The sequence below is a fragment of the Xiphias gladius genome, chromosome 22, assembly GCF_016859285.1.
Source record: "Xiphias gladius isolate SHS-SW01 ecotype Sanya breed wild chromosome 22, ASM1685928v1, whole genome shotgun sequence".
NCBI classification, from domain to species: domain Eukaryota; kingdom Metazoa; phylum Chordata; class Actinopteri; order Istiophoriformes; family Xiphiidae; genus Xiphias; species Xiphias gladius.
Window position 1 is genome coordinate 7905171 of NC_053421.1, and position 14123 is coordinate 7919293.

Genomic DNA, 14123 nt, shown 5'->3' on the forward strand with positions numbered 1-14123 from the left:
TTCCATTTGTCATTTTTTTCCCTGTGCAGTGTTCAATAGCCTGTACAGTATGAGTGTTGCTCCAGGATGCCGCTAATCTTTGCAGATGGTGTTCTGTGATGTTTAATGCCATGTTTGTAGTGGCAGCACTGTCACAGCGGCCTCAAGTACAGATGAATTAAACCCAAACTTTACTGTACTTTGCACAATGCTGTGTTTTTTATTTAATGAGACAGACTGTGTTCAAAGCGAATTTAATAAGAGGGAACAACCACTGGCTGTGACTAATGGCATTCAGACAGAGGAAACATGCAACTCCAGCTTAAGAAAGAGAGTTTTGGTCTGAGTAGGTCATGTTGTAATGAGTTGAAGGAATCACCACCTCAGTTGACTCATGGGAAGAAAGTTGATACTGAGGTTGGATCAGAAATTGCTGGGTTCAGTGAGGAAACAAAGACAGAGAGAAAGAAAGAGAATCGTGAATGATCAACAGCATCTGCTGCCCTCATTGAGGACAGTTTACTTGACATTCATTTAGGGAAAAGTGGTCACAGTTGTTGAGAAAAACATTTCATGAACTTTTTTGTATACTGTACACGTATAGCTCCAATACAGCTGTATTTCAGCATATACACCTGCTGTCTTAAACCAGTCTTAATCACATCGCTACATTATAAAGTCAAATTTGTAAGTATTAGTGCAGTGACATTTTTTGTTGTTGTTGCCTCTTTCCACCAGTGCATTAGATTTGAAATGAAACCATAAAGATTTTAAGTGGAAACCAACCAACTTCATGGTGTTTACATCAAACGAGTTAGATGGGTAATTGTAGCCCTTTTTATACATACAGTGGGGCCCAACGGGATAGTTAGTGGACGCCACTGGATTTAAGCGGACCATTAATCATTTTAACAATTAAAATAAATAAAGTTATCATTTTTAAAGTAGCAATAATGGATTTTTATTGTCTTATAGGGTTACCAAAATAGGCTGTAAACACCACATTGACATAGTATGGCCTAATAAACTTGAAATGGTGAACATGTTAACAATCAGTCATCTATTTACACATCCAGCTGACACGGGGGGCGACATTGGCCACCAGTCATACGCAAGTCCAATATTAACCCTCCTTTTTAACTTCTGAGTAAAATAATGCTTTAACTGCTAAACTATGTTCATCAGCTAGGTGCTAACTTTGTCTGATATTTGTTGCTGGACAGGTTTGTATGTACAGTCGGTTCATCCAAGCCTTTTGTTGGCAGAAAACAGCCACCTGCTGCATCCGCTCATTCCTTTCTTCAGCAAGTCAAAACACATGTTCAGTGGGGTGACTGGCTTGGTCACTCAACAGCATTCTACGTTCTGGCTTAAAAAATCCTCCTACAGTGTTTAATATGGATGTGAACACATTCAAAGTCGGCACTTTAACCTCATAGTTATTTTCATTTCAAATCCAGTGTGCTATAGCCTCAGGGAAGCCAAACGAGCCATCTTTAAAAAGCATCTAAAAACCCATTTTGTTTTCTTTGGATTTTGTAGATTACAGACTGCCTTTTTTACATTTCTTCCTTTCTCTTTCCTTAAATTACTGTAAGTGTGATTTTAAGGTAGAGTGCTAAAACAAGAGACTAAATACACTAGGAAGGCTAAGACAATGGCCCTGTTCATACCTGACATTAACGTGCGTCTAGGGTGATCTGATCACATGTGGACAGCTCTGTACGTACGTCCACATGTGTCTTGAGTAACCACTTGCGATCGTATTTCACCTCCCCGCTCTATATGTAAAAAAACACATATATCATTTCAGTTCAACATCAAATGTGCTGTTATTTTTAACCAGCGGGAGGCAGCAATGGACTTCCTGTGCCCGGTCTGGCCGAAATTAAAAGAAGAGGAAGTAGAAATCAGAACAATACAAACCGGGTCTGTTCCTTGGCGTGTTCCAGACAAACCAAATCACCCTAGATGTTTGACGCACTCGTAATATATCTCTATGGGCTTTTCCAAATTTTCAGATGTTTTGGACAAAGCCAACTTACACGATTTGTACGACTTATAATGTTTGCGAATGAGTACATACATCCGCTTACGCAGAGGACGTCAGTAGAGTAGGTGGTCCTTCAATGTGGCCTAGGACACATTTGCGTACACATTCCTAAAATAATGTCACCATATGGGGCCCAGACCACCTCCAAATGTGGTCTGAGCAATCTGGTCTCAATGTGTCCCCAATGCGTCTTGGGTGCATTTAGACCTGTACTTAGAGCTGTCCACTTGTGATCGGATCACCCAAGATGCATGCCAGGTATGAACAGGGCCAATGAGACACAGGTGAAGCCAATCAAGGCGGGGCAGACAATCACGCTGGCGGGAGACACAGAAGGGCAAAAAGTGAAGGAATGGAAGCGAGGGGGGACGTGTGAATAACACAGGAAGTGATGAAAAATAGAAAACGAGGAAAACATGACCAAGACACAGAGTGGGGCATGACAATTATCTGTAAATGCTGTATGAGTAAATACTAGAAGCAGTTTAGGCAAGGGCGCAGTTAAACAACTCGAATTAGTTTTTGTTAATGCATGTGTGTCTGTGTGTGTGTGTGTGTGTGTGTGTGTGTGTGTGTGTGTGTGTGTGTGTGTGGTGCAATACAGTAGCTGTGTACCCAGGGCTCTCATCCAAACAGCTGGTACCCATCTGTTTCTTTCTACTCCTGCGGCCTGTGGCTCAGGGAGCGAGGTGCACTGGCATGCGGCGTCTGGGTCTGGACCAATAGTGGGGAGGTATGTGCTGCAGGAGTGTGCGTGTGCGTATGAATGTGGTTTATGACGAGCGAGTGCTCCTGTGTGTATATGTGGTTTCGCACTCAACCCATGTGTGTATGTGTATACAGACTCCTGGGTGTACAGCCATGTGTGTAAATTATGCATGTTTGCGTGTGCATGTGGTCAGCGCTGCATCCTGCATGCCTGTGTGGTGTGACTGTGTGTGTTTGTGTGTGTGTGTGTGTGTGTGTGTGTGTTTGGTGGTTAGTAATAATTACATTATATATCCACTTTAATATCATTGAAACACAGTCCTACGTTACAGCAAACATATCTCAAAGTGCTCTGATACTCTTTTATTGCCTGCACAATGTCTCCCATGATGCAGTCTGGTCCAAAAGTGACTCATTCCGGAGGAGCGTGCAGTCTTTCCATTTACAGTTTATTTAAATCATATAGACTGAACATAATGTTTGCCATTACCCTCCAGATTTCCGTTATTACTTCATGGCTTTATTGGCATGAACGTTCCTTGAAAATATGTGCCTTCCATCACACAAACACATTGAAAAATACAAGTCTTATGATGCTTTAAACAGAAAACGGCTCGCGGTGGCTAAGGTGGTATTTCCTCTGGGTAAGGAGGTAGATGCCTGCAGAATGTTGAGTGCTTGAGGAATAAGATGATTTTTATTGATGTGGCATATGTTATGTCTGAGGCTTTGTGGATAAAGCAAAGATTCTTCCAACTGGTTTAATAAGACTGTTCTCATAAGGAACTGGTCAAATAATCCATGACCTGCCTTGAACTCAATCCCACTTTTAATAGAACTTGAGGAAATAGTTCTTATATCTCCACTGGAGGGCAGTGTTGGTCTTGTCATAACTTCCTGCTACTGCAGGTGAACACTGGAAACAGACAAAGTGAGCATAACCGATGCTTTATTCCCTCTTGCCCACTCAGTATGCCCCCAAATGACCCGTAAACCTCCCACATGGTCGACAATAAGCAACTAAAAGTAGGTCCAGCCATTCATAAGGGGGTAAAACATGTTGTGGAATGGGTTGGAATGGGCAGTGAGATCAGCCGATTCAAAGGGGACTCAACCTCCTCTTGTCTGACTTCAGTCGGCACCTGTCCCAGCATTCCCTGTTCAGCACTAAATTATACTGCGATTCAGCTCTCTGAAAGCTGGTTACCGAGGGACACCTGACCACTCAGCTATTTTACTTCCAGTGAACAGTCCGATTGTAAGGAAAGGGTGGAAGGAGGGGTGAGGTGTACAAGTCCAAACCAGAGGAAATTCAGGCCAATATTGGACTTAAGAAAATAGGAGGAACCAGCTAAAGTAGTCCAGTTTAAGATTCAGCCATAAATAATGAATACTGCACAAAATGCTTATAGCAGAAGCTTCAAGCTGGGAATGTAACCGTTGGCCTTTAAACCTTATGTCAGCCAACTATTGTGCACAGATGAGTAAATACAGGCCCGAATAATGCACAGCCACAAACAGCAAGCTATTACAGTGGAAAACCTAATGGAACCATTTGGTTCTGTTGTTTTGGCAAGACCTGAAAGACTTCAGCTAGAAGTCTGAATACAGAGCACAGAGCAATGATGTCAGTAACAGTAGCTTGGAGATCCCAAACAGGGGAGTGAGAAATGTTAATGGGTGACATAAGATTCCTGACACGGGTTGACCCTTGTGTTTTGTTGAGATTTGATTCACTTCACTGTTGTATGTTTTTAATAAGATAATCATAATAATAATACATTTGATAATGAAATTACATCATAAAGTATTGTTATTACACCGAATAAATAAATATTTCTTGTTTTATGTTATATTGGATATGCATGAATAAATATATATTCATTTTGTTTGCTCAAAAGTCATTCAAAGACAAACAAAAGTACAATATGTGATCCTACATGTTGACATTGCTCATGTTTGGGGTCAGCTGAACATTAGAGAGACCTAATCCCCTGGTACAACGCTTATCTACAAACGATTATAGAAAGGAAATCAAAATAGACCTATTTGGGATTTAGGAGGGGTGGTGCTGCATAAAAAAAATACTGTCAACACCAGTCACAGCTATAGAGCAGATGAAATCAATGTTATTTACATGTTTTACAGAAGTAATGTTACATTTTCTGGAGTGGACATCTGAAACACGTCGTCAGAACTCTCATAAAAATAAGAAAAGTATCAAGGTGATAAGCCAATGCAGACTCTCTCTCTTTTGAGCAGTTAAAGAGGGCCCAGGGTCTCCAGGACTCCAAAGAGAACATTAGGGTTCATGTTCATAATGACTGGTGTTAAAACATTAAAAATATCCAAAAGGATTGGTGTGTCAAAAAATATGAATATGACTTGTAGCTCTTACATATGAATTTTCAAGATGATAAAGATAATATTATATTATACTATATAATACAATACATTCAGAAAGTATTCAGACCCCCCTCACTTTTTTCACATTTGTAAAATTGATTTAATTCATTTTTCCCTCTTCAATCTATACTCAATACCCCACAAACAAAGCTAAAACAGAGTTTTAGAAATTTTTGCTAATTTATTAGAAAGGGAAAACTGAAATATCTAATATGACAAGTATTCAGACCCTTAACTCAGTACTTAGTTGAAGCACTTTTGGCAGCGTTTACAGCCCAGAGTCTTCTTGCGTATGATGCGACAAGCTTTGCACAACTGGCTTTGGGGATTTTCTGCCTTTCTTCTCTACAGATCCTCTCAAACTCTCTGAGGTTGGATGGGGATCATCGGCTGACAGCCATTTTCAGGTCTCTCCAGAGATGTTCCATTGGGTTTTGTCTGGCTGACCAGGTCTAGGTCAGCCATTCTGGGCTCTGGCTGACCAGGTTTTCAGTAAGGATATCTCAGTACTTTGCTCTGTTCAGCTCTCCCTCAACCCTGATCAGTTAGGATGGTATTGGGCAGGTGATGAGTGATGCCTGGTTTCCTCCAGACGTGACACTTAGAACTGAGGCCAAACAGTTCAATCTCGGTTTCACCAAACCAGAGAATCTTGTTTCTCACAGTCTCAGAGTCCATTAGGTGCTTTTTTTTCATGTGGCTTTCACTGAGGAGAGGCTACCGTCTGGCTTTGTGCGATAAATCCCAGATCAGTGGAGTTCTGCAGTGATGCTTGTCCTTCTGGAAGTTTCTCCTAACTCCACACAGGATCTCTTGAGCCCAGCCAGAGTGACCCTTGGGTTCTTGGTCACCTCTTTTACCAAGGCCCTTCTCCCCCGATTGCTCAGTTTGGCTGGGTATCCAGTTCTAAGAAGGGCCCTGGTTGTTCTTCCATTAAAAAATTATGGAGGCCACTGTGCTCTTGGGAACCTTCAAAATGTTTGTAGGCTTTCCCAGATCTGTGCCTCGACACAGTCCTGTGTCTGAGCTTTGCAGGAAGTTCCTCCGACCTCATGTCTTGGTTTTTGCTCTGATATACATTGTCAGCTGTGAGACCTTTATATAGACAGGTGTGTGCCTTTCAAAATCATGTCCAGTCAATTGAATTTACGACAGTTGGACTCCAATCAAGGTGCAGAAACATCTGAAAGATGAGCAATAGAAATGGGAGGCACCTGAGCTGAATTTCAAATGTCATAGTAAATAGTCTAAATACTTGTGTCAATGTGATATTTCAGTTTTTTCCTTTTTTAACAAATTTGCAAAAAAATTCTAAAATTCTGTTTTCAGTTTGTAATTATGGGTGATTGAGTGTAGATTGATGAGGGAAAAAAGGAATTTAAATGATTTTAGCATAAGACTGCAAAATTACTAAATGCAAAAAAAGTGAAGGGGTCTGAATACTTTCTAAATGCACTGTATACAGTATAGTATTTTATAATTTATAATATAAGATACACAAAGTAGGACATGCAAAAATTTTAATTGTAACAAATACCGTACTCAAACATATAATACATGGAACGGTCAAACAATATGAGAATAATAAAAACACCCTCAGATGTACCTTGCTATAAAGTAATATAAATCCTAATATTTCATTCACAAAAGAAAAATTTTTTTTTGTTAAAAAAAACGCTTCACCCTGCAACTGCAATGAACAAGATGTATCCTTAAAATTGGCCCAGTTGGCCACTGTAATTCAACCACGGTGTCAGCTTGCTGCATTTATACTAGCACAACCAGACAGCAGGCGACAATAAGTGCAGGTACTACATTAGAAAAGTAGGCCATTATTTCATTCATAATAACTGCCGTCCTTTTTTAGTCTGTTGTTTCTGAGATGAGAACTATAACAGAGGGTTTTTTTTATCGAGCTTGTATGCGGTGAAATGTCCAATTCATCTTTTGAAATAGACTGGAAACATCTTTACATCACTCAACTGTACTTGTTGAGCAGCTGTGTTTAATATCTCCTCTAATCTTCTCATTCCGTCCATCACCATCAGTTCTTTTCAATTTGAATGATAACCTCTCCTTTATGCTCACAATGTAAAGCGTTTGTTCTGTGCATGGCCTCAGTGATTCTGTAATATACAGTCACAGTGAAAATAAAAAAATAAAAAAAGAAGAAAAACCACCATGTTGGAAATTCTGCCATGTGAATGCAGAGTGACGGTTGATTCGGCATACTCATATCATTTATCCCTTCCTTCTCCCGGTGCCACTGAAGGTCATAGAGACCATGCCCTTTCCAGTTCCCTCAGTGTCTGGGACATGCACTGCAGCAAGCTGTGCACATCTAGCTGTGAGGGACGAGTGGGACATTTGTCACTGACAGGATAATTGAGTTCTCCTTGACAAGCAGAGGTGAGCGGGTACACAGACAACGTGTCCCGAGAGCAGGGATCTTTGCACAAGCTGGGCTGTACATGAGTTGCAGCTAGGACGTGGATCACCGATTTACCTTACCATGGAGAAGATTGACAGGTAAATTACCGTTCTTGCTTTGTTTGTCCCATTTTTTTCAGTTTTTTTCTTTTTCTACGCTACCTAGATAAAAGCAGTACGGCAAAATCATCGCTGGTTGACACATTTGTGTTGTCTCACAGTGCATATCCTCATATTGCCGGGCAATGAGTACAATTCTCTCTTAAGCTGAAATACTGCAGTCCTGCGGTATCAATGACAAGATAACACTTTGTGTTTTAAGTGAGCAATGTTTGATAATGCAAAGAAATAACAGTTTATTACAGCAATGTATTTTTGGGACAGACACATTTTGTGAAGCAGACATTCAGTCATTCAGTGCAAAAACATCAAAACAGTTGTTTCACTGAGCAGATGTATTACCTGACCTCTGCGTTGGGGTTTGATTGTGTCTAGACTTTTCTGTGCTTTTTCCATTAGGCCACACTAATGGGCCTTTATACTGCACTGTGGTGTTATAATACATGTGCTGAGGATATCCGGTGGTTACAGCATTTACTGTTGATAATGGTCACAGTCTGCTTCCATTGTACAGAAATCAATAAAGTATAAGCCCATGTATGCAATGACCCTGAATATTGTAGGTATATTATATTTGAAAATGTGCTCCTACCTGTTTTTGTGCACATTTTCAATTTGCATATAAAATAGCCTGAGTGACAACATGGAAAACTAAAAAAAAAAACACCTTGTAAAAAAGTTTTTATGCTTGACTGAGATGGAAAAGCTGGTGTATCAATTAAAAACAAAATGTGACAAAGTGTAAAGGTAACAGACTAGTGGATTCATCATGATGTATATGAAGCATACATGTCATATTTCCATCATGTTTTCTACTTTGAATTGGCTCCACCAGCTCTTTATCTCAATGAATAATCTCCTAACATTTGCATGACAGGATGGAAATGCACATTCATTTGCATTCCTTGAGCTTATTTTCTGGAAACTCCATTAGAATTTAAACTCCATTTAGATGGAAAACTGACTTGTGAATGCTACATTTCATATAGCTCACTGCCCATAACATATAAGTATTATCACTTTAATCAAGGACGGATTATTCCTTCTCAAATTATATTTTTTTAAAATTTGTAGAGGCCTGTAGATATTCAAGCATTCTGTAATTCATTGTGTGTTGTGTGTGTGTGTGTGTGTGTGTGTGTGTGTGTGTGTGTGTGTGTGTATGTGTGTGTGTGAGACTTAACTTACTTACCTAGGTTCAAAATTAATTTTTGCTTAGGGATAAAGAATATAGGACATTTTTGGATCCCATTTTCATATAGTCAGGTTTGTTTTGCGGCCTTAAGGGGTTTTGCCCTGCTCATATCAGTAATCATAATTTTGCACTCTCTGACATATTTTCTGACCAAAAGTGGTAGATTTCTATATTGTTTGTCTAAAAATATTTGAGGATTAGGAGCTTGAGTGGGTTGGCACTTGAATATGAAAATCCTAAAGGACAGCATAAAGCAGGAACGAATGCTGACTCAGGGCTGCTCATAGCACATGCTGGCCTTGTGCTGAATCCCGAGGGGGGTCATTACTCTACCAGGGCACATTTTGAACGTTCCATGTCTTTTCAGCAACAGGTTAACGTACTTTGTTTCCATATGAGCTGCTCTTTTACAAATCCTGCACAGTGTGTAGTGCAGGTGCACAGGCACAGGGACTGAGAGTGCCCCAGCATGAGATGACAATGTGTCAGCATTCCCCCAAATTCAGTCCAATAGTTTATTGCTTCGCGTCTTCTGGAGACTCACTGACTTCGGAGAGGCGCGGTAAGTAGGCACCTTGAGCCATACGACATCTGTTATACATTCCTCCAAACATCATCGCAGCCTGGATCCTTCCCGTTTCTCCTAATCTGCCCTCTGCAGTAGCCTGCAGACACAGCAATGCTCAGGCCGGGGCGACCAGGCAAACGAATCGATCAGTGAGTCACGCAGCTCTCCGCCGCAGCACCAGACAGCGCTGGCGGAGGAACGCCGTTAATTGCTCTCGATCGGCGCGGTACGCCCACAGCAAGGTCCGCGCTGCGGGTCGAGCGTCCCGCCGAGGACGCCCGCTTCGTCCTTCCTCCGCAGCTCCGAGGATGCGAGGCGTCATTTCACAGCGTCGGGGTGTCAGTTTCACGGATGCATGAATTCGGAGGTGTCGCCACGCAGGGAGGCCAATTGGAGGAGAGAGGGCGAGCGGGACTGGAGAAACATCACAGATGACTGCGGATTCTGCACGGCGGGTCGTCTCTCCAGCCTCCTCCAGCCCTGCCTCCTGTAAAAGGAGTGGCTGCTTCTACATTACCGGCAAACACATGCAATGCGCCGTCACACACACACACATACACACACACACACACACACACGGGCTTACTGCGACTTTATTTGTTTTGGTTGGCGATAACCTGGAAGGCGCAGACTGAAGCACCGGTACATGCATTTATCGCCGCTTTGACAAGCTTTTACGCACCGGTCAGACACAGCAGTAAGGTAAGACAACGCACGATCACGCTGGTACTGTGTGTGGCTTTGGCTGAACTGTTCAAGACCTACCGGTAGATTATAGTGACAGCAAAATAGTCTAGTGTTCACTGGTGCCGTACTGAGTCATCCTGTTTCTTGTAGTGTGCCTTTGGGATCAGTTTATTGCAGGTGCCTCAGGCCAGTAGTTGGAAATTGCGGGTTCTGGAGTCCTTAAGGTGTCCGGCAAAAGCATGCACAGTTTAGTTGCATTGTTGGCCGGAATAAATTGCCCCAACTAGAAAATAACCTAATACAATCACACTGTAATTGTCCCTCCTATTACAATTTAAAAATATACAGACAATTCCACAATGTCATACTGTCAACAACACCAGACATTTGGGACGGAATCACACCCGCGATAGGTTACTGATAATGAGATCTTAAGACTTTCACATTCCAAAATGTATGAGGCAATTAGTGGACTCGCCTTTATTATGGCCATGCATTTTTTTGTGTGTCATTACTCTGGGGTCTGTAATGCAGTATGACCATAAGGCGAGCTGATGGGATATTTTTTACACAGTAAAAAAAAAAAAACCCAAAACATTCTCATCCCAAAAAAGGACACAAATATCACAGAAAAACACATTTCTAGGATGATATCACAAGTGCAGCGAATCACTGTAAATGTACCATTATTTAATAGTGACACCAGTTAAAGTCTCCTTTAGCAATAATGTGGAATTTTTCCAGCAAGTAGCATATTGTATGCTCCCTTACAGTATTTGACCATTTACATTTACAAGTGTCAAAGGTAAGCAGGGCTCCAGAAACACTATTTGCTGTGTTGACGTGGGAGCAAATTAATTCATCAAAGCGGCTCGGATCGTACTGTTTGCTGTCCATCTGTGTCTTCCTCCTGTAGCCTGCTCTGTGGTGACATCGTGATCCAAACGCGAGCTGGGCTGCCACAACATTTACATGTACGTTGAGATTACTTCCCAGAGGACTGAACTTTGAACTCAGATCAGCTGTGACAACATTAAGGCACGGCACAGCGGTGTTACCGGCCACTGCCACGGCGCTCGCTGCGGGTCCTCGAGCAGAGGGTTATCTCATAGAGTGGCTGTGTCATAGTCACAACGTCGCCTGCAGAATCACAGCTCTCTCGAGATATTTTCCGCCGACAGAAAGTCAAGAGATTTGGGTCATGATATGACTGAATGTGACAGGAGGTGTTGGATCAGAGAGAACACCTATTCGCTGTTTTTTTAAAAATATATATATAAACACATAAATATATATATATATTTTGATATACAGACAGTGTTTATGAGTGCTGATGACCACTGTGTGCTGACTGAGCCCAGGTTCCTCAGTGGAGGCCTCCTTTCGCTAAGCCAGTAAGCACTGCCAAGGTGTGTACATTACCCAGGGCTGTGTTAGGCTTTGTCTCCACACTTATTTTCAGACGCCTTCAAGTGTTATGTGGATATCAGCCACTTTTCGACATAATTGAAAATAGGACAGTTATTGAGGATTTATTTCCCCTTTGCACTGCCCACAATGCACTGTTCAAAATATTGATGGGGAATAGCATGTCTTGCGTAGTGAGTTGTGATATTTCACAGTGACACTGATTATTACTATTCAGCTCCGACACTATATATATGATGATACTACACATTACTGGTAAATATTTCAACTAAAGACATTTACAGTTAGAGACATTAATGCATACTTTACAAAAGTGCCATTTTGCCCTCGGATAATCACAATACAGAATGTTGTTTGTCATATTACAATCAAATATTTTTGTCTTTGGATATGAGTCTAAAGTTTAGTGTCTGTTTGGCTGTTGTAAGATGTTTTTATTCAGTCTGCTGCTCTTGCAGCGTAGACTAGACATTTTCATGACTGCTTTTCAGGAATGTTGCTCCACCCTTCTCTTTTGCATGAGCAGGTAAAGGTCCATGCAGTACTATTATCATGGTTGTGAAGCCTTGCCCTGCAGGCATCTCCACATGCCGCTGATCATACTTCACAAAGTACACTGGGCATCTGAGCCCTGCGTTTTGCATTTTATGACACTCTAACATCAAGCCTTTTTTTAGTTTTATCTTGCATATCATACATTTCCATGACAGTTAAACATAAGAAGAGTGAGGTCACAGCACAGACATGAAAACCTAACACATCAGCTGACCATGGTTGGTTTACTAACACGTGGGTGTCTCTTTTACACCTTGGTTCTTGGTGGTTAGATTAAATAGTCAGTCGTTCAATGATTTACCTGACACTTGGCTGGAGAATTTAAAGTTGTTGAGTTTTTACCTAGTTTTGGAAGCCTTGGACACCTTCTGATCAATGATGGCAGAGTTTACCCTTCTTTACCTTTCTACAGTAATATAACCAGGACTGTAAGCATGTTAGTGCTCTCCTTCTTGCAACTATTATTAACCAATGTGGGGTATTCTGTTCTAATTTTTCTTGTTTTATAATGCACGCGTGTTCTAACTTGATATAGAAGATGTTATACAGTAGCATAAAAAATGAAATCAAATGTAACCAACAAGCTGGCTGTGAGCAAGTACTCATTCAGTCAGTAATCATTTGCGATATGAGATACATGTATAATATCTGTATAATTTCATAGAGGTAAAAAAGACATGTGCGTCAAGATAAAGGTCACCGTGACACAGTTAATTGGTTTGTGTTAAGCTTGTGCTGGTCTACATAGCCTAAAATCCCTCAATATAATATGTGGTCATGGTGTGTATTCTGGTTATGTCAGCATTCATTGTCAGTTATGCAGTCCGTCTCAAACGCTGCCCCTCCATCTCTCCAGGAGGCAGGTGATGGCAACCCGTAAGGACCGACGCGGGGATCGAAGCCCACTGGAGGAAAGTTATGGGGAGAGGAGCAGCATCCCCTGTCCTGGAGACACCCTGCCCTGGAACCTGTCCAAACACCAGAGGGTCAAACGCTCTAAATCCGCCTCAGGGGAGGTCCTGGATCCAGCGGAGAGAGCTGTAATTCGCATCGCAGGTAGGATGACTAGAAAGTTAGTCTCACACATGTTGTACTGTGTGCACATGCACTTGTTTTAACCATAACTACAAAATAAGTTAAACAGTAACTTATATTTGACCTCGAGTGGTTGAAGATGTCACATTGCTGTAGTGATGTAGAATCGTACTCAGGTTACGTTTTGTACAACTTGACCTCACTGTTAAGGCAAGATCACACCAGAAAGTGGGGGATGAAACATATGCAAGTGTTATTATGAACTAGGGAATGTTAGAGGCATGATGATGAAGGGACTGTTCACAGGCTAGGTGGTGAACTACTGGAGCTGGTGAGCTAACCCCTCAATGCTAGCAAGCTGGGAACATGCCTGCATCAGTCACAGGTCTCTGTGCTCCTCTCTGTTTTCTGTGTTCTGTCCTGTCCTGCAGAGATTTGTGTGTCAGAGTTCACCAAAGTTGAACCCAAAGTTGAACTCGACACGAAAGATTTGTGTACATTTACTTCGACCCTGTGAGCACATCTACTGATCGCTGCACTTTCAATGAAATTAAAGGTTTTTATGCAGCCAAATGTCATCCTTTTGAACAGGCCTTTAGGAGTGGTTACAAGTGACACATATCCGTGTGGTCGCAGTTGCACCAGACATGAGACTCTAAAGCAAAATAGGTCAGTGAAAAATTGCTTTTCAATTTCGTGTTTTATCTTTAAAGAGGGAATATGCCCCACGGGGGGAGCTGAGAAATGTGAGCAATAATGTAGAGTGGTATTTTAAAATGTGTTTCACTATTACATCAGTGGGCGTTGTGTGGCCTAACCGTAGTAGAAGCCAGAATGTTCAACCCCTTTGAAGAACCTTCATGGGCAGTGAAGAAAGAAAATAATTCATAACGTTAACTCTTCTACTTACGAAGTGCAATTGAAAATGCGTTTATCAATTATGTCAGGGCCATTGCTCT

At 41.5% G+C, this 14123-nt stretch overlaps 1 long non-coding RNA gene across 1 annotated transcript; it reads right to left on the minus strand.

Annotated features, from left to right (window-relative positions):
• Positions 1-174: 174 nt before the first annotated feature.
• On the minus strand, positions 175-2263 carry LOC120784573. The gene is made up of 3 exons (XR_005706463.1): positions 1906-2263; positions 1653-1760; positions 175-412 (listed from the first exon to the last, which is right to left on the minus strand). It is a non-coding gene; the product is annotated as an uncharacterized LOC120784573 (long non-coding RNA).
• Positions 2264-14123: the final 11860 nt, after the last annotated feature.